This window comes from Giraffa tippelskirchi, chromosome 5 (genome assembly GCF_054371585.1).
Source record: "Giraffa tippelskirchi isolate mGirTip1 chromosome 5, T2T-mGirTip1v1.2.pri, whole genome shotgun sequence".
Taxonomy (NCBI): domain Eukaryota; kingdom Metazoa; phylum Chordata; class Mammalia; order Artiodactyla; family Giraffidae; genus Giraffa; species Giraffa tippelskirchi.
In genome coordinates this window covers 120,977,519-121,005,488 of record NC_137279.1, presented here as the reverse complement: position 1 = coordinate 121,005,488, position 27,970 = coordinate 120,977,519, and the positions used below count along the sequence as shown (strand labels likewise).

The following is a 27,970-nucleotide window of genomic DNA, read 5'->3' as shown; positions in this document are numbered from 1 at the left end:
CCTAGAAATATTTATAACTGGAAATTTGTATCTTTTACCACTTTTACCTAATTTTTTCTCCCCTCATCATCTTCAATTTTAATTTCTGTCACTTGGGAATGAAAACTAGGTCATTGTAAATTCATGAAATTTTTCATAAGATTATATCAAAAGTCTCCAGGGGTAGCTCACGTAACTGGAAAACATGGGCTTTCTAAAATAAGTTGGCAACATGTACTTTGCAAAAATGTACATAACAAAATCATATTATGATTTGTTAAGTACTCTCCTGGAACTTTTGACTTTTCAGGTTTTTATTTCAGTCTTATAGATTGTGTCACTTTTTAAACAAGTCAATTATTTTTGCTGGCCATACTCAGTACCACCTCCAACTCTCAACAGACTTTCCCTTAAGCACTGGGACAAGATATGGCATACCTGGCAGCAACATACATCCTGAGGTGTGAGGTTATAGAATTGCAGAGCTTGAAGAGAGTGCAGATTATTATCGAGTCCAAGGCCCTTCCTTTACATATTTATTTATTTAATAATTATTTATTGAGGTCATATATGTTCCCAATGCTAAGCTAGATGCTGGGGATATGATAACAATTATAGTAGTAACCATGTCATTTAATATTTATACTTCCTGTGTGCTACACATATTCCAAAGTTTTACATCTTTTACTCTTTCAATAACCACAAGAAGCCTATGCAGTAGTACTCTATCTCTGAAAGTCAAGGGTAGGCAAACTATGTCCTATGGCCTGTTTTTGTAGGGCCCATGAGTTAAGAATGGTTTTTACGTTTTTTAGAACACTGTAAATAAAAGAGTGAGATGGAAGAATAAAACACTACAGAAACTGTATTTGGCTTTGCAAAACCTAAAGCATTTACTTTCTGGCCCTTTATAGAGAACTTTTACCGAGTCCTGTTAGAGATAAGGATACTGAGTCAAAAGGAAGTCCATTGTACCCAGGCAGTCTGTCTCTGGGGAAGACAAACTATTTCTGAATTGGTCACAATTAAGGCCCAGAGAGGTTAAAGAGAATTTTCCGAGTTGTGTAGTCAGTTACTGGCAGTGCTAGGACTTTATGCCAAGATTTTCAGTTTAGTGTCATTTCTGATACATTTCTTGATATTTCCTTAGACTAGACCTTAGAAATCATCAGTTCTCAACATGTTAAATACTTCAATTTCTTCTCCGATTTACCCAATGCAAAGTTATCTAATGAGGAGAACTCCAAGACAACTCAACTCATTTTGGGATAGGTTTAGGGCTTAGACATTTGTCAACAGATGTCTGGGTAGCTGATGTCCTTCATCTGAACCTTATCTTATGTCCTTGCCAGGCTTGCGCTGCTATGAAGAAGATGTAGCTCTAACTGCCTGGTTAAGTCTGAAAGCTTTTCCATGCTGACATCTTGTATTTTCTTCTCTCTCTCTTTCCTTCTATTGACTCTGCTACCACATGGTTCTGTAACAAGTTTTAGTTTCCATTTCTTAGGTTAAAATTATTTCTTGTGCTAAGCTGAAAACTGTAAATAGAATGGATGATATTCTTTGAGGAGCTTCAAAGTAAACGTGGGGGCCAGAGGGATGTTTAGGGTGGTACTCCATTACCAAAAGGAGTCTCTATACCAAAAAGGTGAGCTCTTCATGCGCCCTAAAGAGAAATCAGCCAGGTCACATGTCTCTGCCCACATCTGGTATTACAATATCCTTGTTCATTGCTAAGGGAAATGTCATTTCATTTGGGCTTAAGAAACAGGATGCAATCATCAGTAAATGATCAGTACAGATACTCACTTTAGATATGGGTAGCCAAGAATCAAAACCATGGGAGGAGAAACCAGCAACATGAAAGAGAAGCTTCAAAATGGGGAAAAAGTAATCCTGAGGGAATAGAGTTAGTACAGGACATAGGAATTTAATAAAATTCTGTTTATCTCCAGAAAGGCTTGAGAAGCTTTTAGACTTACAAAATAAGAGTAATTTCTACAAAAAAAGAGATAACTAGAGATCACAAAGGAGTTTTAGGGAATTAAAAACTTGATTTGCAAAATATCCCATACCTCTCCTTAAAAAAGTTGGATACAACAGCTGACAACTGGATTTGCAGTGAAGAACAGGTCTAGCCAGTAGAAATACAACACAAGCCACATATACAATTTAAATTTTTCAAGTAGCCATCTTATGAAAGTGAAAAATAGGTGAAATTAACTTTAACGATATGTTTTATTTAACTCAAAATATTATCATTTCAAATATAAGTGATATCAAAAATTATTTATGTAATATTTGCATTCTTTTTTCTTTTCAAAATGTTTGAGTGCCTGGTGTGTATGTTGTATTTACAACACATCTCATTCAGGACCAATCATGTTTCCAGCACCTGTAGCTGGTGGTTACCATATTAGCATAGATCTAGGAGGTTGAATTGAGGGAATTATCCCAGAACAGAGTAAAAATGGGAGAGAAAAATTAAGCACCAAGAGGGAGAGATATTCAATCAGGGATGAAAGAAGACAGGAAGAGTTAGAAGATGCTGTAGAAGTTTAAGTGAGACATGAAGTTTGTTGACAGAAGAGGATGGCAGAGGTGTAATTCTTAGTTTCTGTCTCGAGCATTTTGTGAGCAAAAGTTCTTTGTTTTTAAGGTGTACAACACAGAACATAGCCCCACATTTGAACTAGAGTTCAAATGCTAGACTTCAGTCCAGCGTTCTGCTAAGCCATTCTTTCTAGTACCACGCGATAAGACATCTTTTGGACACAGGAAACCTTCCTTCTTACCATCATTTACTGCAATCTGAAAAATAACTTGCATAATTTTTAAATTATACTAGAGAAGAAAAGGGAGAGGAACTTGTCTTACTGTGACTACACAGTTGTTTTTGTCAGTTTGCAAAGAGCATGAAAGCAAAGCACCAGAAACAGTAGTGACTGATGAAGGGAGAGCTCAGAACCTGATTTCAATGTTCTTTTATCAAGCACTGGGAATTCCCCCTTTCTGCTCTCCTGCCTAGCACTTTTCAGGCAGTAAGTGCTTCCAGCATCTTTTAAACTATGGAAAATATGAAGCCTGAAGACCAAAATAATAATGTTCGCTTCAGTTCTTTACACAGTGCCTGCTTCTCAGAAACTAGTTAAGGTTAAAAGAGGTCAATTCTTTAAAGTTCAGTGATAGGACAATCCTACCCTTGTTTTTAAAAGCAAAGCACTGGTAAATTTGTGTTTATTATCTGAATGTTCTTTATAATCAGAATGTACAGAGGTTCAAACCAACACATGCCAAATGTTATACAGTTTACCACGTGCTTTTCATATATAATCTCATCTAGTCTTCATAATTGTCCTACTAAGTAAGAGTTACCATCAGATTTTTAAAAGGTGAAGGACTATATTTTGAAAGACTCACTAACATGAGGTAATGTATATGAAGTGCTTAACAGAATGATTGGCACATAATATATGTTGAAAACTATTAATAATACTAATGGTAATGATAATTATTAATAATAATAATGATATTAACTTGCTCAATGTCACATAAGTGGTCAAGATTTGAACTCAGGAATTCCTGATAATTTTATGAGCAAATTAACTTGTCAAAGTGAATCTATCTTTATTCATTTTTTTTTATTATACAAGTAATGTACTTACACAGAGTTTGATAGAGAAAAATAAGTCACTCACCCATAATTCTACCATTTCAATATAATAGGTATTATCATACAAAATGAGGTTAGATTTATAAAGGCTTCTTTTAAAAAGTATTACTGATGCTTTAATTTGCCTTCTTCTTCCTAGAACCTTTATATATATATATATATTTTCAGAGTAGGAAAAAAGCACACTGGTTTTCCTCTTTTTCTTTCAATGGCATTAAAATGTCTACATTGCACATCTAATAATTCTAAGTAAGAACTACTTTGGATATTAACCCTCTTTTAGGCATTTGGTTTGCAAATATTTTTCCTGTTTCATAAGTTGCCTTTTCACTTGGCTGATTGTTTTCTTTGCACACAGAAGCCTTTCAGATTGGTGTGCTCAGTTGCCCACTCAGTTGTCCGACTCTTTGCAGCCCCATAGGACTGTAGCCTGACAGGCTCTTCTGCCCATGGAGTTTTCCAGGCAAGAATACTGGAGTGGGTTGCCATGCCGTCCTCCAGGGGATCTTCCTGACCCAAGGATGGAAGCCACGTCTCTTGTGTCTCCTGAATTGGCAAGTGGATTCTTTACCACTAGCACCACCTGGAAAATCCTTTAGATTGGTGCTGTACTTGTTTTTTTTTTTTTCTTTCCTTTCCTCTTCCACTGATCTGTGAGTCTGTTTTTATTCCACTACCATGCTTTTTTTTGGTTATTGTAATTGTGTAATATAGTTTGAAATCAAGAGGTGTGATGCCTCTTCTTTCTCAAGTTTGCTTTGGCAATTTGGGGTCTTTTCTTGTTCCTTATGAATTTCAGGATTTTTCCCCCCTTTTTTAGAGAAAAATGCTGTTGGAATTTTGATAGAGATCACCTGAATCTTGGATCACTCTGGGTACTACAGACATTTTAACAATATTTATCCTTCCAATCCATGAATATGGAATGTCTTTCCATTTCTTTGTGTCCTCTTCAATTTGTTTCATCAGTGTCTTATAATTTTCAGTGTCCAGTTCTTTTACAATAGCAAAACCCAAATTAACTGATTTAAAAGGGGGAAAATGATATGAATAGACATTTTCCCAAAGATTTTCCAAACAGATATATGGAAAGGTGCTCAACATCACTAATTATTAGAGAAATGCAAATCGAATACAGAAGGAGATATTACCTGACACTTGTTAGGATGGCTATTCTCAAAAAGACAAGAGATATGTATAGCTGACAGTATGGAAAACAAGAAGCCTTATAGACTATTGATGAAAATGTAAATTGGTTCAGTCACTATAGAAAACAGCATGGAGATTTTTAAGAATAAATGAAAAACAGAATAAGCATATGATCTAGCAATCCCACTATTGGGTATATATCCAAAGGAATTCAAACCAGGATCAGAGATATTGGACTCCCTTGCCCATTATAACATTATTCACAATAGCCACAATTTGAAAACAACTTGCAACCTAAGTGTCTGTTCACAAATGAATAAGAAAATATGGTATACATACATACTGGAATGTTATTCAGCCATAAAAAGGAAATAAATCCTATCATTTGTGACAACATGGATAAACCTAGAAGACATTGTCTTCCTGCTCAGTCACTTAGTCATTTCTGGCAAGAATACTGGAGTAGGTTTTCATTTCCTCTTCCAGGGGATCTTCCTCACCCAGGGATTGAAACTGCATCTCTTGCATCGCCTGTGTTGGCAGGCAGAATCTTTACCACTAAGCCACCTAAGAATCCCCAGAAGACATCATGTTTACTGACTTAAGTAAAATAAGTCAGACAGAGAAAGGCAAATACTGTATGATTTTACTTATATATAGAATCTAAAAAAGTCAAACTCATAGAACCAGGGTAGAATAGTGGTTACCAGGGACTGAAGGGTGGGAAAAATGAGGAAATGTTGATCAAAGGGTACAAACTTTCAGTTATAAAGAGAATAAATCCTGGGGACCTAATGTACAGCATAGTGACCAGTTAATAATACTGTATTTTGTACTTGAAATTTGCTAATGGAGTAGATCTTAAGTATTCTTACCATACCAAAATAAACAAATAAATAAAAATGGTACTATGTGAGGTGATAAATATGCTAATTAATTTCATTTTGGTAATTATGCATACACATACCAAACTATCACATTGTATACCTTATATACAATTTTTGTCAATTATACCTCAATAAAGCCAGAAAAATTTTTTAAAAATTATAAAACATGGCTCCTTCCCCCATTTCCAAAATGAGAATTAGTATTGTGGACCGGTAATGGTTCAGGGAAAACTTTATAATTATAAAGATAAAATGTAAAAAGATTAGTAGCTGTGGTTATAGAAACACCTAAAACTTAAGTTAATTGAAGTGTGAAATTAATTTATCTGGCAGAGTTGAATACATTTTATAATGAACAAATTATCCTTCCCATCTGTTCTTTGATTAGTATCATATTGCCACAATGGGTGTTGGGGAGAGACGTTTATCAGTTTTTTTGCCCTCTTACACACCATCTCAAGGTAAGTAAAAGTTCACTCATACATTTTACTGCCTACCCCTTACCCCCAGGTAATCTCTTAGAATTGATTGAAAATAACTTTATCTATTTAGACTGACCTCTAATTTTTAACAATAAGCATTAAAAATCCAATTAGAAATTTAATGAAAATGTGACTTTGCTAACCTCTATTAGATGGTTTCCTAAACTCCAGGAGTTTTTAGCTCATCAAAGACAATAAACCTGCTCATGAGACTTCCTAGAAAAAAATATAATTTAATAAACAGTATACAACTGCCATCTTTCCTCAATACTTCTTCTTATACTTCTGCAACAGCTTCCTATCGAATTATTTTGTCTCCTTTCTCTCTATCCCAAATTCATCTTCCATACAGCCATTGGAGTGATTTTTCAATAACACACATTTGATCATATTATTCTCCAACCCTTGCCTCTAATATCCTTCAGTGGCTCCCTGTCACCTTTAGGGTGAGTCTGAACTCTTTGTCATGGCATAAAAGGTCCTCCATGGTCTAGATTCTGCCTATTTTCTCAGCCTTATACCTTTTCATTTCACATTGTACAATCACAATGGATACAGCCGTATCTATAACCCAACGTTCCTAAAATATGCTGTTGTCTTTTCACACCTCTTTGCCTTTGTATCTGCTATTCCCTTCCCCTAGAACACTATTCCAGGGTAAGTTTCTCATCCTTTGTACACAGGCTATGCCTTGCCTGCTGGTTACATTTTCCAACAGACTCACTATACTAATGTGTTCACCAACCCCCACCTCCTTGTCCCTCTGGAATCAGGTAGACTGCTTTCCCAGGTTTCCTCAAAGTTAGATACAGCCTTGTGAGTTCTGATGAAAGAAATGTGGGTAAAAGTGACTTCCAGACCTGACCCCGAAAGCCTCCTGAATAATACTCTATGCTCTCCTTAGTTTCTCCTTTTCTGGTCAGATGCAAAGGATCCAGTGGAGGACTCCAGGATCCTAGGGAACAGTAGACCCCCTAGATTGAAGGTGCCTGCTTGCTGGTTGGGCCATCTGACTAGGAACACCCGTGAGGACTTACATCTGAGCAAAGAGTGAACTTTTACTGTGTTAAGTCCCTGAATGGTGAAGATAGGTAGTAAATAATAAAAAAAATTGTAGTGTAATTTCAGGCAATGATAGTGCTGTTATGCAAGATAAATCTAGGTAAGGTGATGGAGAATTAAAGGTGTGGGGTCCTTTATCATGCGATCAGGGAAGGCCTTTCTGGGGATGTTATTTTAAGCATTGGGTTGAATGAAGTGACAGATAAGTCACATGAAGTCTAGGGAACTGGAAAGGGAAATAGAAAGTGTTAAGAATCTGATGTAGAAAATAGTGTGGCCATTTATACCTAGAATATCAATAGCATAAGGAAGAGGAAGGCAGCCAGTGTGGCTGGAGTGGAGGAAGAGAGAGAGAGAGGAAGAGAAGCAAGAGGGAGTTCAGGAGGGAGGAAGAGCCTTGGGTCATGCAGAGCCTTGAAGGGCCTGGGATTCTGCTTTCAAGGAAATAAGAAATCACAGGAGGATTGTGAGCAGTTGAATGGCACTTTAAAATGATCAGTCTGGCTGATGGGTTGAGAATAGCCCATGTCTTGGATTTCTGCGAACAGACTCCCACCTGTCCCATGTTGGGGGCCACCATAGGCTTTATCTGCAGTCCCTCCTGAGCAGTGAAGCTAAAGGTCCGTGTGCAATGTGAGCTTCATTACTCTCCCTTCTTATTTCTCTCCTTACCTCACTTCCCTAATTTTCCTGCCAATTTCACGAATTATTTGTAAAGGGCTTTAAAAAGTACTTTATTGAGCATTTTTAGATATTATTTAGGAGGCAGGTTTTGCAGTTTCTGGTCAACTACATTGCCAGAAACCCCGACTGCTTCTACTTGTCAGTGAAATAAGAAGCAGTCTTAGAACAGTTTTGTGGTTGCCAAAGGGAAGAGGAGGTGGGAGAGGGAAGGGTTCTGAATTTGAGAATAGCAGATGCAAGCTATCATGTATAGAATGGATAAACAACAAGGTCCTTCTGTATAGCACAGGGAACTATATTCAATATTGAAAAACCTTGAAAAGGAATATGAATAACTGAATCACTTTATTGTATAACAGAAATTAGCACAACGTTGTAAATGAGCTATGTGCTGTGTTGTGCTTAGTCACTCAGTCGTGTCTGACTCTTTGCGACCCCATGAACTGTAGCCCACCAGGCTCCTCTGTCCATGGGGATTCTCCAGGCAAGAATACTGGAGTGTGTTGCCATGCCCTTCTCTAGGGGATCATTCTGACCCAGGGATCAAACCAGGGTCTCCTGCATTGCAGGTGGATTCTTTACCAGCTGAGCTACTAGGGAAGCCCAAATCAGCTATACTTCAATAAAATTTATGAAGAAGAAGCAGTCTTTAATTGGGAATGAGAGTGGGAATAGTGATGAGAGGAAAGAGGAGACCAGCTTGCTTAGAGAGTGGGAGAGTCAATTCACTAGGGAAATTCAGGGTTTTTGTTTTTGATAAGGTCAAAAGGGATTGGGTGGGGATCAGTCATGTGTTCAGGATTATAGCAATGGGAAGTCTAAAAGACATAGTCTTTTCCCAGAAATGTAGACTAGTTGGAGAAACAGTGAGTAGTATCACAGGAAATAGCTAAAAGGCCTTATTTCATTCTTTCACCCATTTACTAACTTGATGACAATGAATTAATGATTATTTTAAAGCAGAAGACTGAGACACAGTCCCAGCTTAGATTCTAATAGGGCAAGGAAAAAAGATGAGTTCCCTAATAGAGGTGTGTACATCAAGGAGATGATTCCCAGGTGGCTTGGTGGTAAAGAATCCACCCACAATTTAGAAGATGCAGTTTGATACCTGGGTCAGGAAGAACCCCTGAAGAGGGAATTGGCAATCCATTTCAGCATTCTTGCCTGTGAAATTCAATGGACAGAGGAGCCTTGTGGGCTACAGTCCATTGGGTCACAAGAAAGTCAGATATGACTTAGGGACCAAAACAAAAACAGCAAACACCACCAAGGAGGCAGCATCCTAGTTTATCTGAAGGAGGGAGTGTGTGTGGTCAAGAACAGTGCAGGCAGCAATGCTGACACGTGAGGGGTGAGTGGGAGGCTCCAGGTACACAACTGGAATGGCAAAGAAATGCATGTAGAGTAACAAAAGACACAATGAAGAACTGAAAACAATGTAACTCAGATATGAAACTATCATTGGTGTAGTTAGGGAAGACGACATAAAAGAACGAGATTTGAAGAGTTGGAAGGATTTGAAAGAGAGAATTAATGGGGAGGAGACTTTAGGCTGGGAAAAGCATTTCCATCAAGGTTGGAATATTGTTGGCATATGTTGAGGTCATTAGGAGAAATACATGGTGTGGGTTGTCATCACCATAAACACTGTATATGCTACAATACCTAGTCTCTTCCTGCAGAATGTAGGGGTGATGCACTGGGAAAAGGCTAGATAGGGTGGTGGGACTTCTAAATTGTAGAAGATCTTGCCTAAGTCCAGGGTCCACCTCTGATGGTCAGTTGCTTTTGCATGAGTCTGAAAGGAGAAATTTCCCCCTATCTCTACTTTTGCCGGATAAAGCCTTCACACATTTCTGTACCCACTCTGGTTTCTTCAGGTATTTAAGAACATCTAGTAATGGACAAATATCCCTCAGGAGGGAAGCTAGGTGGCACTATGTCACTGCCCAGCCACTGGTCTTTCAAGGCCTAGGGCATCTTTGGTTTTAAATGTTTTGATGAATACAAAACTATTAGTGGAGCTTTGAGAGAGATGGTCTGGAAGCCTTCTAGAGAAAGAAAATGTGTTCCTTTCATGAATTTTTATGTAATGAACCCCTGTGATTTAAACCAGAATTAGCTAGCTGATCTGCCTAAATTCTGCTGTGAATGACAATTCTATTTGTAGATGAAGATCACATTATATTTTTTCTATTTGAGAAATTATTGTATCCTGTAAGTAAAGCATTATAGGGATCAAAGATATATCACTATCTTATTCTAAGCTTTAATAGAGAATAAAAAGCTCTTTTTGTTAATAAGAATTCAAAAGGTGAAGTTGAGAAGTAAAGCTGCCTACTTTTTCCCTTAGTAGTAGAATTAGAACTCCCACCAAGAGCTAATGACAGCTAAATAAGTATTTGCCTGGATAACCTGCTGCTGCTTTGATTTCCTCAAAGTTTTTCTTCCTGGGAAAAGTAGCATTGAGAGCTAGATTAATTTAATAACACTTTGTACCTGATGTAGCCAGTCAGCAGGCTTCAAAGCATAAGGTGCTTGCCTCTACAGCACAGTGGAACAGAAAATGTGTCTAGACATCCTCCAATAATAGAACATGTTGGTCTAAGACATAAATTTTCTGTGGAAGAAGTATGGAGGAGAGCACAGAACAAGTTTATCTAAGGTAGACTTCTTTTCCAGGGGCTTTGTAGTTTACATTAAATCTTGGCCTTCCTCCACCATCTTTCTCTCTTTCTCTTTTCTTCTCTTTTTACTTTTTGGCTTCATGCATTTGCCTTGCAGGATCTTAGTTCTCAGACCAGGGATCAAACCAAGGTCACTGCAGTGAAAGAGCCAAGTCCTAACCACTGGACTTCCAGGGCATTCATACCCCATCTTGCTCTTGACTTCTACTTAATATTGTATGCAATTATTATTGCCTGAAATGCAGGAGAGTCGCAGGAATCGCAGGTTCGATCCCTGGATCGGAAAGATCCCCTGAAGGAGGGCATGGAAACCCACTCTAGTATTCTTACCTGGAGAATACCAAGGAGAGAGGATCTTGGTGGGTTACAGTCCATTGAGTCTCAAAGAGTCAGACATGACTGAAGCGAGCTATCTGTATCTGTATGTTGCCTGAATTAAAATTAAATAAAACATTTAACTACAATCCTACCTAATGCTTCAGGATTCCCTGGTGTCTTAAATGGTAAAGAATCCGCCTGCAATGCAGGAGTCCCAAGTTGAATCCCTGGGTCTGTAAGATCCCCTGGAGAAGGGAATGGTATCCCACTCCAGTATTCTTGCCTGGGAAAGTCCATGAACAGAGGAGCCTGGCAGGCTACAGTCCATGACATCACAGGACTTTTAACCAAGGGTCAGAATGAGTAGCTAACACTTTCACTTTCACCTAACACTTCAGTTTCAGAGTCACCCTTTGTAGGAAGTTAGGGGGCAGTATAGACCACGGATGACAGTGTGTTTTGGGTCAGTAGAAGCCAGCAGAGGTGTGGTATAAACTCAAATCAGCATACTTTCTGACTTGCCCTGCATCATATATATACTACCCTCATGAATAGCTGCATTTTTTTTACATTTCTAACACTGTATTAAAATACGTGCTTTTGGCCCCTAGTACTATGAATAGGCTATGGTTTTTCCAGTGGTCATGTATGGATGTGAGAGTTGGACTATAAAGAAAGCTGAGCGCCGAAGAATTGATGCTTTTGAACTGTGGTGTTGGAGGAGAGTCTTGAGAGTCCCTTGGACTGCAAGGACATCCAACCAGTCCATCCTAAAGGAGATCAGTCCTGGGTGTTCATTGGAAGGAGTGATGTTGAAGCTGAAACTCCAATACTTTGGCCACCTGATGCGAAGAGCTGACTTATTTGAAAAGACCCTGATGCTGGGAAAGATTGGGGGCAGGAGGAGAAGGGGATGACAGAGGATGAAATGGTTGGATGGCATCACCGACTCCGTGGATATGTGTTTGGGTGGACTCCAGGAGTTGGTGATGGACAGGGAGGCCTGGCGTGCTGTGGTTCATGGGGTCACAAAGAGTCAGACATGACTGAGCAACTGAACTAACTAACTATGAATAGGTTTAAGTGTCCAGTTCAAAAATAATAGTATGAATAGTTACTCAAAACTCAATAAGATGTCAGGACACATTAAAAAAAATTGCAGTTCGTGAAATAAATACGGTAGAGAAATATTCTGTGAGATAATCAGGTTTTTAACTAACCTAATTTTGATGAACAAGAAAGTCGGAAAAAAAAGACAGAATGCTTTCTACTGTGTGTTTGTGTGCATATCTCAATTATCGCAGGTTAAAATCCATTGACTGTGGTTTCAAAAAGTCCCCAGTGTTTCTCTGCAGAGTATGTTTAAGCAATGTAAACAAAGCTAAACAAAACAACCCCTTCCACCCAAACATTAAATTCAGTTCTTGGTAAAAAGGATTGTTTCCATGTTTAATAAGACTTTTATTGTCAAAATATTTCTTTTCCCTTCAATCATTTCCTTTCTTTCTCTATTTTAGCCCACTAGGGGAGAAAATTTCTTTACTTCACATAGTCATGAGAGTCACAGAGATTTGAACCAGCCTGCAAACCCTGTGGCTTTACTATAATATAAAATCATTGCTGCTGCTGCTGCTGCTGCTAAGTCGCTTCAGTCGTGTCCAACTCTGTGTGACCCCATAGACGGCAGCCCCTCAGGCTCCGCTGTCCCTGGGATTCTTCAGGCAAGAACCCTGGAGTGGGTTGCCATTTCCTTCTCCAATGCATGAAGGTGAAAAGTGAAAGTGAAGTCTCTCAGTCGTGTCTGACTCTACACGATCTCACAGACTGCAGCCTACCAGGCTCCTCCATCCATGGGATTTTCCAGGCAAGAGTACTGGAGTGGGGTGCCATTGCCTTCTCTGAAAATCATTGCAATAATTCCTAATTATAATAGCAAACACTTACAGAGCACTTAACTGTGTGCTATGACCTTGGAGTACAGAATGAAGCAGGCAGGGCAAAGGCTAATAGAGTTTTGCCAAGAGAACACACTGGTCATAGCAAATATCCTCTTCCAACAACACAAGAGAAATCTCTACACATGGACATCACCAGACGGCCAACACCAAAATCAGATTGATTATATTCTTTGCAGCCAAAGATGGAGAAGCTCTATACAGTCAGCAAAAACAAGACTGGGAGCTGACTGCGTCTCAGATCATAAACTCCTATTGCCAAATTCAGACTTAAATTGAAGAAAGTGGGGAAAACCACTAGACCATTCAGGTATGACCTAAATCAACTCCCTTATGATTATACAGTGGAAGTGACAAATAGATTTAAGGGACTAGATCTGATAGACAGAGTGCCTGATGAACTATGGACAGAGATTCATGACATTGTGCAGGAGACAGGGAGCAAGACCATCCCCAAAAAAAGAAATGAAAAAAAGCAAAATGGCTGTCTGAGGAGGCCTTACAAATAGCTGTGTAAAAGAAGAGAAGCAAAAAGCAAGGAGAAAAGGAAAGATATACCCATTTGAATGCGGAGTTCCAGAGAAAAGCAAGGAGAGATAAGAAAGCCTTCCTCGGCAATCAATGCAAAGAAATAGATAAAAACAATACAACGGGAAAGACTAGAGATCTCTTCAAGAAAATTAGAGATAGCAAGGGAACATTTTGTGCAAAGATGGGCTCAATAAAGGACAGAAACAGTATGGACCTAACAGAAGCAGAAGATATTAAGAAGAGGTGGCAAGAATACACAGAAGAACTGTACAAAAAAGATCTTCATGACCCAGATGATCACAATGGTATGATCACTCACCTAGAGCCAGACATCCTGGAATGTGAAGTCAAGTGGGCCTTAGGAAGCATCACTACGAACAAAGCTAGTGGAGGTGATGGAATTCCAGTTGAGCTATTTCAAATCCTGAAAGATGATGCTGTGAAAGTGCTACATTTAATATATCAGGAAATTTGGAAAACTCAGCAGTGGCCACAGGACAGGAAAAGGTCAGTTTTCATTCCAATCCCAAAGAAAGGCAATGCCAAAGAATGCTCAAACTACTGCACAATTACACTCATTTCACACACTAGTAAAGTAATGCTCAAAATTCACGAAGCCATGAAACATGAACCATGGACCATGGTTCACGTGAACCATGAACTTCCAGATGTTCAAGCTGGTTTTAGAAAAGGCAGAGGAACCAGAAAAACATCTATTTCTGCTTTATTGACTAGGCCAAAGCCTTTGACTGTGTGGATCACAATAAACTGTGGAAAATTCTTAAAGAGATGGGAATACCAGACCACCTGACCTGTCTCTTGAGAAACCTATATGCAAGTCAGGATGCAACAGTTAGAACTGGACATGGAACAACAGACTGGTTCCAAATAGGAAAAGGAGTACGTCAAGGCTGTATATTGTCACCCTGCTTATTTAACTTATATGCAGAGTACATCATGAAAAACGCTGGGCTGGAAGAAGGAGAAGCTGGAATCAAGATTGCCAGGGGAAATATCAATAACCTCAGATATGCAGATGACACCACCCTTATGGCAGAAAGTGCAGAGGAACTAAAAAGCCTCTTGATGAAAGTGAAAGAGGAGAGTGAAAAAGTTGGCTTAAAGCTCAACATTCAGAAAACTAAGATCATGGCATCTGGTCCCATCACTTCATGGCAAATAGATGGGGAAACAGTGGAAACAGTGACAGACTTTATTTTTTGGGGGGCTCCAAAATCACTGCAGGTGGTGACTGCAGCCATGAAATTAAAAGACGCTTACTCCTTGGAAGGAAAGTTCTGACAAACCTAGGCAGCATATTAAAAAGCAGAGACATTACTTTGCCAACAAAGGTCCATCTAGTCAAGGCTATGGTTTGTCCAGTAGTTATGTATGAATGTGAGAGTTGGGCTATAAAGAAAGCTGAGCGCTGAAGAATTGATGCTTTTGAACTGTGGTGCTGGAGAAGACTCTTGAGAGTCCCTTGGACTGGAAGGAGATCCAACCAGTCCATCCTAAAGGAGATCAGTCCTGGGTGTTCATTGGAAGGAGTGATATTGAAGCAGAAACTCCAACTTTGACCTCCTGATGTGAAGAGCTGACTCATTTGAAAAGACCCTGATGCTGGGAAGGATTGGGGGCAGGAGGAGAAGGAGGTGACAGAGGATGAGATGGTTGGATGGCATCACCGACTCAATGGACATGAGTTTGGGTAAACTCTGGGAGTTGGTGATGGACAGGGAGGCCTGGCGTGCTGCGGTTCATGGGGTCACAAAGAGTCGGACACGACTGAGTGACTGAACTGAACTGAACTGAACTGAACTGAGGGTCTGTATTAAGCTCTTTATATGTATTAATCAAATGAATCCTCATAATAATTCCAAGAAGTAAATTGTCAACTCAGTAAAATTCAAAGCAATTTTCTTATATTATGCAAAGATTACTGGAGTCTTCTGAATGTTCTGGAGTTATTCTAAATCTGAAATCTTCCTTTCAGATCTTCCTTAAAGAAAATGTTCTAAGGATCTCTGCTTCTCCCTAATGTCCCAGTTTCCCCAAACAGAAAGCTGTTTGGAGACTTGAGAAGAGCATCTTATTCCTAGTTTTTCAGGTTAGCCATAAGATTACAAGATTACAGGTGAGGATTTGTTGCCCTTCTCAGCAGCTTTATTGAAAGGTGCATCACATTCTATTGGCTGGGAAAAGGAGGTTTGTTCTGTTTTTATTTTTTTAAAAAATGCAGAATTGTGCAATTTATTAAAGTCAGAGTTAAGGAATTCTTTCTTTCTCAGCAGGCCAAAGGCAAGCAATGCTCTGACAACTTCCTGCTATCCCAAGAGTCCTGTTGGAAGCTTAGATTGTGTACGTGAATTGCCCCCTTTTCATGTTCCTGCGGGTTAAGGGAGCATTTAATGTCAGCCAAACTCCTTGTCTTCTGCAGAAATAGGGGTAAAGCCAGCACAAAAGTTATTAGGGCCATTAACTGTTTCCTCATTCAGTATGACCTTGTTTTCCCGTTTTGATAACCCAGTACAGTACATTCTCTTGAAATTTGGCAGAAGCGATGCCAACGTTGTTGTCAATTAGCTTTATTAACTGCTTGTGTCCTTTGGAGGCTTGTTTCTGTATTTATTTCTAACATGGAGATTCTGGGTTTGTGATGGGCTGAAAATGTTCAACCTCTGCAAAGTGTCCCCAGGGCACACTCTGTCTGGTGTCGAGAGAGACCTGAAGCCCTGGGTCCATGTTATGTCCCAGCTTCACTGGTCATGGGCTCTGGGACATGGGACAGTCAGTCAATATCTTGGGGCCTCAGTTTCCTCAACTACTTTGTGGGGTTATGACATGACAAAACTATGACAAACCTAGGTGGTGGTGGTGGTTTAGTCTCTCAGTCATGTCTAACTCTTTGTGACCCCACAGACTGTAGTCCACCAGGCTCCTCTGTCCATAGGATTTCCCAGGCAGGAAACTGGAGTGGCTTGCTATTTCCTTCTCCAGGAGATCTTCTCAACCCAGAGACTGAACCCAGGTCTTCTGCATTGCAAGCAGAGTCTTTACTGACTGAGCTACCAGGGATTATATTAACTATCAAAACAATATTAATATTAATGATAATAACTGACAGTTATTGAGTGGTTTTTCAAGAGCCTTGATGGTGTCTCTCTGTTAATTCTAAAAGCAGCACTGGGAGGCAGGGACTATTATGACCCTGTTTCCAAGAGTTGACTGGGACAGGTGGGATTAGTACATTCTCTTATTTGTAGTCGTGTAGTTAGTAGGTGTGGTAGTTTGAGCATTTTTTGGCATTGCCTTTCTTTGGGATTGGAATGAAAACTGACCTTTTTCAGTCCTGTGGCCACTGCTGAGTTTTCCAGATTTGCTGGCATATTGAGTGCCAAAGAATGCTCAAACTACCGCACAATTGCACTCATCTCACATGCTAGTAAAATAATGCTCAAAATTCTCCAAGCCAGGCTTCAGCAATACATGAACCGTGAACGTCCAGATGTTCAAGCTGGTTTTAGAAAAGGCAGAGGAACCAGAGATCAAATTGCCAACATCTGCTGGATCATCGAAAAAGCAAGAGAGTTCCAGAAAAACATCTACCTCTGCTTTATTGACTATACCAAAGCCTTTGACTGTGTGGATCACAATAAACTGTGGAAAATTCTGAAAGAGATGGGAATACCAGACCATCTGACCTGTCTCTTGAGAAAACTGTATGCAGGTCAGGAAGCAACAATTAGAACTGGACATGGAACAACAGACTGGTTCCAAATAGGAAAAGGAGTATGTTAAGGCTGTATATTGTCACCCTGCTTATTTAACTTATATGCAGAGTACATCATGAGAAATGCTGGGCTGGAAGAAACACAAGCTGGAATCAAGATTGCTGTGAGAAATATCAATAACCTCAGTTATGCAGATGACACCACCCTTATGACAGAAAGTGAAGAAGAACTGAAGAGCCTCTTGATGAAAGTGAAAGAGGAGAATGAAAAAGTTGGCTTAAAGCTCAACAGTCAGAAAACTAAGATCATGGCATCTGGTCCCATCACTTCATGGCAAATAGATGGGGAAACAGTGGAAACAGTGTCAGACTTTTTTTGGGGGGGCTCCAAAGTCACTGCAGATGGTGATTGCAGCCATGAAATTAAAAGACGCTTACTCCTTGGGAGGAAAGTTATGACCAACCTAGATAGCATATTTAAAAGCAGAGACATTACTTTGCCAACAAAAGTCCACCTAGTCAAGGCTATGGTTTTTCCAGTGGTCATGTATGGATGTGAGAGTTGGACTATAAAGAAAGCTGAGAGCCGAAGAATTGATGCTTTTGAACTGTGGTGTTGGAGAAGACTCTTGAGAGTCCCTTGGACTGCAAGAAGATCCAACCAGTCCATCCTAAGCGAGATCAGTCCTGGGTGTTCATTGGAAGGAGTGATGTTGAAGCTGAAACTCCAATACTTTGGCCACTTCAAGCGAAGAGTTGACTCATTGGAAAAGACCCTAATGCTGGGAAGGATTGGGGGCCAGAGGAGAAGGGGACGACAGAGGATGAGATGGCTGGATAGCATCACTGACTCGATGGACATGGGTTTGGGTAGACTCCAGGAGGTGGTGATGGACAGGGAGGCCTGATGTGCTGCGATTCATGGGGTCGCAAAGAGTCAGACATGACTGAGTGACTGAACTGAACTGAGTGTCGGTGGTGGGGACCATACTTGAGGCACTCTGACAGTTTATTCTGAAAGTGGGACCCACAGCCCAGCAGCATCAACAACACCTGTGAATTTATTAAAAATGTAAATTATTAGGCATTCTCTTGCTTCTTTGTGTGATTTCTATGCGTATGACATGTTGAATATTCTAGTTCAGTGGTACTAGAACCTGTGTTCTCAATCCCTATATAGAGGTTTTCTGCATTCAGTGAATTTCTCAGATTGTCTGGAGCATTGCCCAGTTGACTCTGGTTGGTTATGTGGTTGTCTCCCCACTCCCTTGTCCCTACCCCACACTTTGTCCAAGCCCATCCCTCCTGTGCAAAATCATCCCCCAGAAAACGAAATGCAAAAAAGCCAAAATGGCTGTCTGAGGAGGCCTTACACATACCTGAGAAAAGAATAGAAGCTAAAGGCAAAGAAGAAAAGGAAAGATATACCCATCTGAATGCAGAGTTCCAAAGAATAGCAAGGAGAGATAAGAAAGCCTTCCTAAGTGAACAATGCAAAGAAACAGAGGAAAACAATAGAATGGGAAAGACTAGAGATAGGATAGACCCTTCAAAAAAATTAGAGATACCAAGGGAACATTTCATGCAAAGATGGGCTCGATAAAGGACAGAAATGGTATGGACCTAACAGAAGCAGAAGATATTAAGAAGAGGTGGCAAGAATACACAGAACTATACAAAACAGATCTTCATGACCCAGATAATCACAATGGTGTGATCATTCACCTAGATCCAGATATCTTGGAGTCTGAAGTCAAGTGGGCCTTAGGAAGCATCACTACGAACAAAGCTAGTGGAGGTGATGGAATTCCAGTTGAGCTATTTCAAATCCTAAAGGATGATGCTGTGAAAGTGCTGCACTCATTATTCCAGCAAATTTGGAAAACTCAGCAGTGGCCACAGGACTGGAAAATGTCAGTTTTCATTCCAATTCCAAAGAAGGGCAGTGTCAAAGAATGTTCAAACCACCAAACAATTGCACTCATTTCACATGCTAGCAAAGTAATGCTCAAAATTCTCCAAGTTAGGCTTCAGCTGTACATGAACCGGAAACTTCCAGATGTTCAAGCTGGATTGAGAAAAGCCAGAGGAACCAGAGATCAAATTGCCAACATTCACTGGATTATAGAAAAAGCAAGAGAATTCCAGAAAAGCATCTACTTCTGCTTTATTGACTACCCTAAAGCCTTTGATTGTGTGGATCACAAGAAACTGTGGAAAATTTTTTATGAGATGAGAATACCAGACCACCTTACCTGCCTCCTGAGAAACCTGTATGCAGGTTAAGAAGCTACAGTTAGAACTGGACATGAACAATGGACTGGTTCCAAATGGTTCGATGGCATCACCGACTCAATGGACATGAGTTTGAGCAAACTCCGGAAGGTGAAAAGCAGGGAAGCCTGGCATGCTACAGCCCATGGGGTTGCAAAGAGTTGGATACGACTGAGCGACTGAACAACAATCCCTCCAGCAGCTGTGTGTCTGATTCCGGGAATGGTCTGTACCCAGATAAGAAGAGGTCAAGGGCTTATGAAGAATGTCTTTTTCACTTGTGACTGCCAGTATCCTTCCCGTGATTCATGTGCCATCAAAATCAATGCACATCAATGTTTTGTTGCCAGAAACTGCTCTATTTTACAATTAAAAAATATACTCTAATATGAGAACTTATGCCTGTGAAATGCATAAATTTCTCCTTGTTTCTATAAGTAACTTCTGATAAATTTTATCAGTTCCAAGAGATTTCAAGGCATTTAGTTATGTGAATTAACTGGAAAACACTGCGTACTTTTCTTTCTGTTGGAAAAAATCAAGTTATGTTTATGACCTCCAAGGATAACAGATACTGTAAATACAACAGTTTCATGTATAGCCAGACTGTTGCATTAACTTTAAAGGGCCTTTAAAAATTCTTTTGGGAAAAAAATGGAATTTAAATTTTTTCTATGTGCCCTTCAATCGATCCTCATTACCATTCGATTATCAAAATTTTTTTTCCCAAAGAGTATGAATTCCATCCACTTAGTTGCAAATAGTGAAGGGTAGGATAGTTTCCACAGCAAACTCTGGAAAATTCTTAAAGAGGTAGGAATACCAGACCACCTGACCTGCCTCTTGAGAAACCTGTATGCAGGTCAGGCAGCAACAGTTAGAACTGGACATGGAACAGCAGACTGGTTCCAAATAGGGAAAGGAATACGTCAAGGCTATATATTGTCACCCTGCTTATTTAACTTATATGCAGAATACATCATGAGAAATGTTGGGCTGGATGAAGCACCAGCTGGAATCACGATTGCCAGGAGAAATATCAATAACCTCAGATATGCAGATGACACCACTCTTATGGCAGAAAGAGAAGAAGTAATAAAGAGCTTCTTGAAGAAAGTGAAAGAGGAGAGTGAAAAAGTTGGCTTAAAACTCAACATTCAAAAAACTAAGATTATGGCATCTGGTCCCATCACTTCATGGCAAATAGATGGGGAAACAGTGACAGACTTTATTTTTTTGGGCTCCAAAACCACTGTGGTGACTGCAGCCATGCAATTAAGACACTTGCTCCTTGGAAGAAAAGTTATGAACAACATAGACAGCATATTAAAAAGCAGAGACATTACTTTGCCAACAAAGGTCCATCTAGTCAAGGCTATGGTTTTTCCAGTGGTCATGTATGGATGTGAGAGCTGGACTATAAAGAAAGCTGAGCGCCGAAGAATTGATGCTTTTGAACTGTGGTGTTGGAGAAGACTCTTGAGAGTCCCTTGGACTGGAAGGAGATCAAACCAATCCATCCTAAAGGAAATCAGTCCTGAATATTCATTTGAAGGACTGATGTTGAAGCTGAAACTCCAATACTTTGGCCACCTGATGCAAAGAACTGACTCATTGGAAAAGACCCTGATGCTGGGAAAGATTGAAGGCGGGAGGAGAAGGGGACATCAGAGGATGAGATGATTGGATGGCATCACTGACTCGATGGACATGAGTTTGGGTAAACTCCAGGAGTTGGTGATGGACACGGAGGCCTGGTGTGCTGTAGTCCATGAGGTCTCAAAGAGTCAGACATGACTGAGCGACTGAACTGAACCGAGGATAGTAAGTGCTACATTTGTAGAGTGTTAAGAGAAATGTAACTGTAAAAAAGAAATGAAATTCCAGCAGGAAAGAGAAAAAGTATGTTTATACTTTTTAAAAAGTTTTAAACAGTACTATAAGAAAAATTCAGAAACTGTAATCAATTACAAGAGGAAAATAAAAATCATTCACATTCTTACTCTTCAGCACTATTAGCACTATAGTGTATATATCTTTCCAGAATATTTTGGCATATCTGGACAGTTATACTTAGCTCTATAATTTACCAAAATTTAAATCTTATTTTGTACACTGTTTTGTAGATATAGTAACTGTGGTTCTCCTTTAATATCAACCCATATAGATATGTACAGCTTTCCAGGGTGACTCTTTCTGCCGGAAAGACTTGTTTGCAGGCACTTACGTATTTCTGGTGGTATTGATGCCCATGTCACCTATGCTTGAGACACACTCACAGCCACTGGTACAGAATATAAGGAAATAATTGGGTAGATATAATATACCTTTTATAGTTGGTCACTTCAAAATCAAATAAAATGACTAATGTGAAGCGTCCAAGTCACCCATTCTACTGCCAATGGCTTCCTTACTTCCTTCCTTTCTTGTATTTTAAATTTATAAGTACCATGAAGTTCTGTTTTAGAGAGTTCAGCTTTCAGACATATTTTCTGTGATAAATTAGCTCCCTTTCTTTACTAGTACAAAAATTCCAAAATGAAGTTTGACTTCATTTCTTTTGTTCTTTTATTTTCTCAGGGAAATTCTGCCCCAGGGAAATCACTTTTAGGGAGATTCCAGGGATCAAGTTCAGGCCATTAGAACCATGTCTTAACTGTTTAGTTATTGGAAGTACTTAGGGAAAGAAACTTTACTGTAAATCTAAAAAGATCTAGGTTTAGGCCTTATCTACACATAAGTTATCTTGGGAAAAAAATTGTTGAATTCAGGGAAACTTGAGATAAGCTAGTTACTACTTAGATTCATTTTGCTGCATTTTTTTCTCAAGCTGATTTTTACGGGAGGCTAAAACCAGATTCTTTTTTGGTGGTAGGTTTTTGTTTTTCAGACATAAAATTTTCGCAAACAAAAATGTTTTGCCAAGTGATGTTTACTTTAAAAATACCAGTTCAAGAATACTCTGTCTGAATGTGATAATAGACAGTGGCAAATTCTTTATTTTGGTAAAGTATATTAACTGAAGAATATACAGGGCAGGCACTCAAATGAAAATCACTCCTTTATGCTATAAATCATTATACACAAGTAACAATACTTTGGGAACATAAGAACACATTCTTGAAAGTACAGTGAATTGTCCTTGTGTTAGTTGCTCAGTCATGTCTGACTCTTTGTGACCCCATGAACTGTAGCCCACTAGGCTCCTCTGTCCATGGGATTTTCCAGGCAAGAATACTGGAGTGGGTAGCCGTTCTCTTCTCCTGGGGATCTTCCAAATCCAGGGATCAAACTCAGGTTTCCTGCATTGCAGGCAAATTCTTCACCGTCTGAGCCACCAGGGAAGCCCAATCGCCCATGGATGGTCAGAAAGCATTTGTGCAACTTTAAGAATAAATGATTTTTTCTTAACTCATCAGAATTCTTCTACCAACTTTCTCTATGCAGATATATGTAAAACAATAGTTATCAAGTTTACCAATAATTTTCACTTTCTGCTAACCTGAATCACGAATATTTCAAGTCTTTTGTTTCTTTTCTTTCTAAAGAAGAGATAGTATTCATTATTATTTGTAAAGATTAAGGGTATAAATCATATATTTAAAATGTAACAAGTAATTCTAGTTTAGAAGCTAGGTCTTAGAAAGGAAATTAAAAAACCGAACCATTATGTACTTTTTATCTTAATTCTGTGACTACCCAATGTCAAAACAATCCACGAGAATAAGCCAAACTGGTTATTAGAAACCTGAGAGTAAAAATAGGTATCCAAGAGAACAAAATGTTCTTAAAACTCTAAATTGATAATTTATGCAGATGCTTCCTACTCAAGGAGGTGGAACATAATGCCCCAGTCCCTTGAGTATGAACTGTGTGTAGTGATTTTCTTCCAAAAATTACAGTATGGGGAAGGTGCAGAGTAGCTTTACAAAGAGAGACCTGGCAAACCCTGTCCCAGCCAGGTGGTCAAGGTGAACATTAATAGCTATTTGATATTAACAGATACGTTGATACCTTTTATCCTTGATATCGGGTGATGAGAGTGGTGCTTTGTGGTCTTCCTCCTCAAAACTCGTAACTCCAGTGTACCCATGAAAAAGCAAAAGGCAAATCTATTAGATGGGCATTGCACAAAATACTTGACCAGTGGTCCTCAAAACTGTCAAGGCCATAAAAAACAAGGAAAGTTTATGAAATTAGCATAACCAAGAGGAGCCTCAGGAGATACAATTAATAGCAAAGTGATAGCCTGGATAGGATCCTGGAACAGAAAAAAAGACATTATTAGTAAGAACTAAAGAAACTGGAATAAAGTATGGACTTTAGTTAATAATAAGTATCATAAAGTAAGCTTATTTACAAAGAGAAATAGACATAGAGAACAAATTTATGATTGCCAAAGGGCTTAGCCCGAGTAGGGGTGGGATTTAGTTCGGTTCAGTCACTCAGTCGTGTCTGACTCTTTGCAGCTCCATAAACTGCAGCACGTCAGGCCTCCCTGTCCATCACCAATTCCCGGAGTCCACCCAAACCCATGTCCACTGAGTCAGTGATGCCATCCAACCGTCTCATCCTCTGTTGTTCCCTTCTCCTCCTGCCCTCAATCTCTCCCAGCATCAGGGTCTTTTCCAGTGAGTCAGTTCTTTGCATCAGGTGGCCAAGAATTGGAGCTTCAGCTTCAACATCAGTCCTTAACAATGAACACCCAGGCCTGATCTCCTTTTCTATTGAGTTTGAACAAACACTGGTCTTGTTTCCACCAAAAAGAGGAAGGGGATACATAGATGGGGAAGAAAGCAAGCCAGTTTCTGTAAGCTCGAGATGATGGTGTCAGGCATCTGGTGGTGCTGATATAGCTCAGGCAGTTGCAGGGATGTTCTGAGTGACACTTCTCCTACTCCCTAAAGAATTAGTGCTCAGATAATGACATAGATGACAGGTTTTCATTTTTCCCTCAGTTTTCCTGCCTACATGGTTAATCTAAGGATGCTATATATGAAGAAGAATATGCGATTCTAATAAAGATGTCTAAAATAAAATTTTTGTATCCAAGAATGTGTGTGTGTGTGTGTGTGTTGTCACTTCAGTCGTGTCCGACTCTTTGAGACACCATGGACTGTAGCCCCCCAGGCTCCTCTGTTCATGGAATTCTCCAGGCAAGAATACTGGAGTGGGTAACCGTTCCCTTCTTTAAGGGATCTTCTTGACCCAGGGATAAAGCCAAAGTCTCCTGCTTGGCAGGCAGAGACTTCTTTACCATCTGAGCCACCAGACACTCAGGCATATCAGGTAAACACAGTTGTAACATATGTTAAGATTTTTAAGGAGTTGCATTCTGGGACCAATAATTTGAGCTCTCATTATATTTAGACAAATTCAAATTGAAAAGAAATACAAGCGACTGCAGTTACTAAACATTAGAATGAGATATTTAATGGAGAATAAATCCTCCTTTCTCCGAGGTGATCTGAAGAAGTGACACTGCCTAAAGGGTGGATGAGATTAACAGGACGTACCAAGCTCTTTCTCAGCCCTGCTTCAGTGCAGGTTCTTGTTGATGTGTTTTATTTTCTTAATTTGTTAGTTTCCCCATATAATTTTAAAAATTGATATGTTGTATTTTCACTGTTATTTAGTTCAAGAAATTTTGCTTTTGTCTTTTGGCCACATTGAATGTGGGATCTTAGTTCCCCAAGCAAGGATAGAACCTGAGACCCCTGCTGTGGAAGCATGGAGTCTTAACCACTGGACTGTCAAGGAAGTCCCTTGTTCATCATAAGCTTACATTAACCGTTTTACATAGCAGCTCAGATTCAACTATACATTTTAAATCTTATCTTCTTTCTAAGGCAGAAATATACCAGTATGCCAATATAGAGTGTTACTAGATCTACCTCTGTCCACAGCTGTTATAATAATTGAAAATAATACTAAGAATTTATTATACTTATAGGCATCAGGTCTAATGCTAAGCAGTTTATGTATTTTGTGTCCTCTGAGCTCTAAATTGTATAATTTACCTTTGTTGTTGTTTAGCCACTAAGTTGGCCCCAACTCTTTTTGCGACCCCATGGACTGTAGCTTGCCAGGCTCCTCTGTCCATGGAATTTCTTAGGCAAGAATACTGGAGTGGGTTGCCATTTCCTTCTCCAAAGGAGAACATTTAACTTGCTGCTTGACAATACCACCTGGATATCTCATAGGCATTTAAAACCTAACCAAAACAAAACCTACAGTTTATTCATTTCCTCCTGTAATTCAGATATTTTCCATCTTAGTAAATACCACCAGCCACTCAGTTGTAGATATACATAGCAGTCATCCTTGATTTTGTCTTTTATTCATATTTTGTATCCAATCTCTCAGGCAGTTCTGCTATTTCTATCCGACATGAATAGAATCTGCCTATTTCTCTCTAAATCCACTCTCACCACTTCAGTCCAAGCTGCCATCACTCTTCAGTTTGGCCATTGTAATAGCTTCCTTCCAACTTGCACAGTTGTTCCCTAAATCCAGTGTGCCCAGAGATCAAAGTGACCTTACCCCAATGTTTTACTATGAAAAATTCAGCAAGGTTGAAATAATTTTATAGTGAACTTTCATATCTACAACCTAGATTCAACATTTAACATTTTAGTTATGCGAATTTAGTTTGCCAAGGCAACTATAACAAAACACCACAGGCTGAGTGGCTTAGACAGCAAAAATGTATTTTCTCATAGCTTCAGAGGCTAGAGGTCTAAAATCTAAAAGTGTGGGCAGAGTTGGTTTTTTCTGAGGCCTCCCGCTTGGCTGGCACGTGGTTGTCTTTGCTCTGTCCTCACAGGGTTGTCCCTAGGTCTGTGTTGTCTATTCTCTAATCTCCTCTTTTTGTAAGGATACCACTCATATTGGATTAGGTCCTCCTTCATATGCCAAAAAACTGATGCCTTTGAACTGTGGTGCTGGAGAAGACTCCTAAAGGTCCCTTGGACAGCAAGAAGACTAAACCAGTCAATCTTAAGGGAGATCAACCTTGAATATTCACTGGAAGGACTGATGTTGAAGCTGAAGCTCTAGGATTTTGGTCATCTGATGTGAACAGATGACTCATTGGAAAAGTCGTTGATGCTGGGAAAAATTGAGAGCAGAAGAAGAGGGGGTCAGAGGATGAGATGGCTGGACGGCATTACTGACACAATGAGGGGGAATTGGGCAAACTTTGGGAGATGGTGAGGGACAGGGAGGCCTGGCATACTGCAGTCCATGGGGTCCAAAGAATTGGACTTGACTGGGTGACGGGACAATAACAACAACATACCATCTTATATTATCTGAATTGCCACTTTAAAAGTCCTATCTCCAAATACAATCACAATCTGAGGTGCTAGGGCTTAGAACATCAACACATGAATTTTGAGCCCATAACATGTAAGGGCTCACCTATACAATTCAGCCCATAATACATACGCTTGCTTCAGGACATTTCTGTCTCTCCATCCATCCCTCTGTTTATCCATTAGTCCATCTTAAGTTGGGTGCATTTCAAAGAAATTGCAGATATCAGTATTCTTGCCTCGAAACACTTCAGCATACATATATAATAGTTAACTGGAATTCAGTGGTTGTGTCAGTCAGTTCAGTCGCTCAGTCGTGTCCAACTCTTTGCGACCCCATGAATCGCAGCACGCCAGGCCTCCCTGTCCATCACCAACTCCTGGAGTCCACTCAAACCCATGTCCATCAAGTCGATGATGCCATCCAACCATCTCATCCTCTGTTGTCCCCTTCTCCTCCTGCCCCCAATCCTTCCCAGCATCAGGGTCTTTTCCAATGAGTCAACTCTTCACATGAGGTGGCCAAAGTATTGGGGCTTCAGCTTCAACATCAGTCCTTCCAATGAACACCCAGGACTGATCTCCTTTAGGATGGACTGGTTGTCTCTCCTTGCAGTCCAAAGGACTCTCAAGAGTCTTCTCCAACACCACAGTTCAAAAGCATCAATTCTTCAGCACCTAGCTTTCTTCACAGTCCAACTCTTACATCCATACATGACCACTGGAAAAACCATAGCCTTGACTAGACAGACCTTTGTTGGCAAAGTAATGTCTCTGGTTTTTAATATGCTATCTAGATTGGTCATAACTTTCCTTCCAAGGAGTAAGTGTCTTTTAATTTCATGGCTGCAATCACCATCTGCAGTGATTTTGAAGCCCCCCAAAATAGTCTGACACTGTTTCCACTGTTTCCCCATCTATTTCCCATAAAGTGATGGGACCAGATGCCATGATCTTAGTTTTCTGAATGTTGAGTTTAAGCCAGCTTTTTCACTCTCATCTTTCACTTTCATCAAGAGGCTCTTTAGTTCTTCTTCACTTTCTGCCATAAGGGTGGTGTCATCTGCATATCTGAGGTTATTGATATTTCTCCCGGCAATCTTGATTCCAGCTTGTGCTTCTTCCAGCCCAGTGTTTCTCGTGATGTACTCTGCATATAAGTTAAATACATTTGTGTAGTTCTTTAAAATTTCAATTCCTAAATTCACACCTGCTAAGGTTTGACTGTGTAACCCTA

General features: G+C 39.7%; 1 protein-coding gene across 1 annotated transcript in view; it reads left to right on the top strand.

Annotated features, from left to right (window-relative positions):
- LOC145507183 (vascular cell adhesion protein 1-like) overlaps positions 1–27,970 on the top strand; it is a 123,723-nt gene that overhangs the window by 10,014 nt on the left and 85,739 nt on the right. Inside the window, exon 2 of the mRNA XM_081493159.1 lies at positions 6,077–6,149. The gene's annotated coding sequence lies outside the window, so the exon portion shown is untranslated. The remainder of the gene's footprint in view (positions 1–6,076; positions 6,150–27,970) is intronic.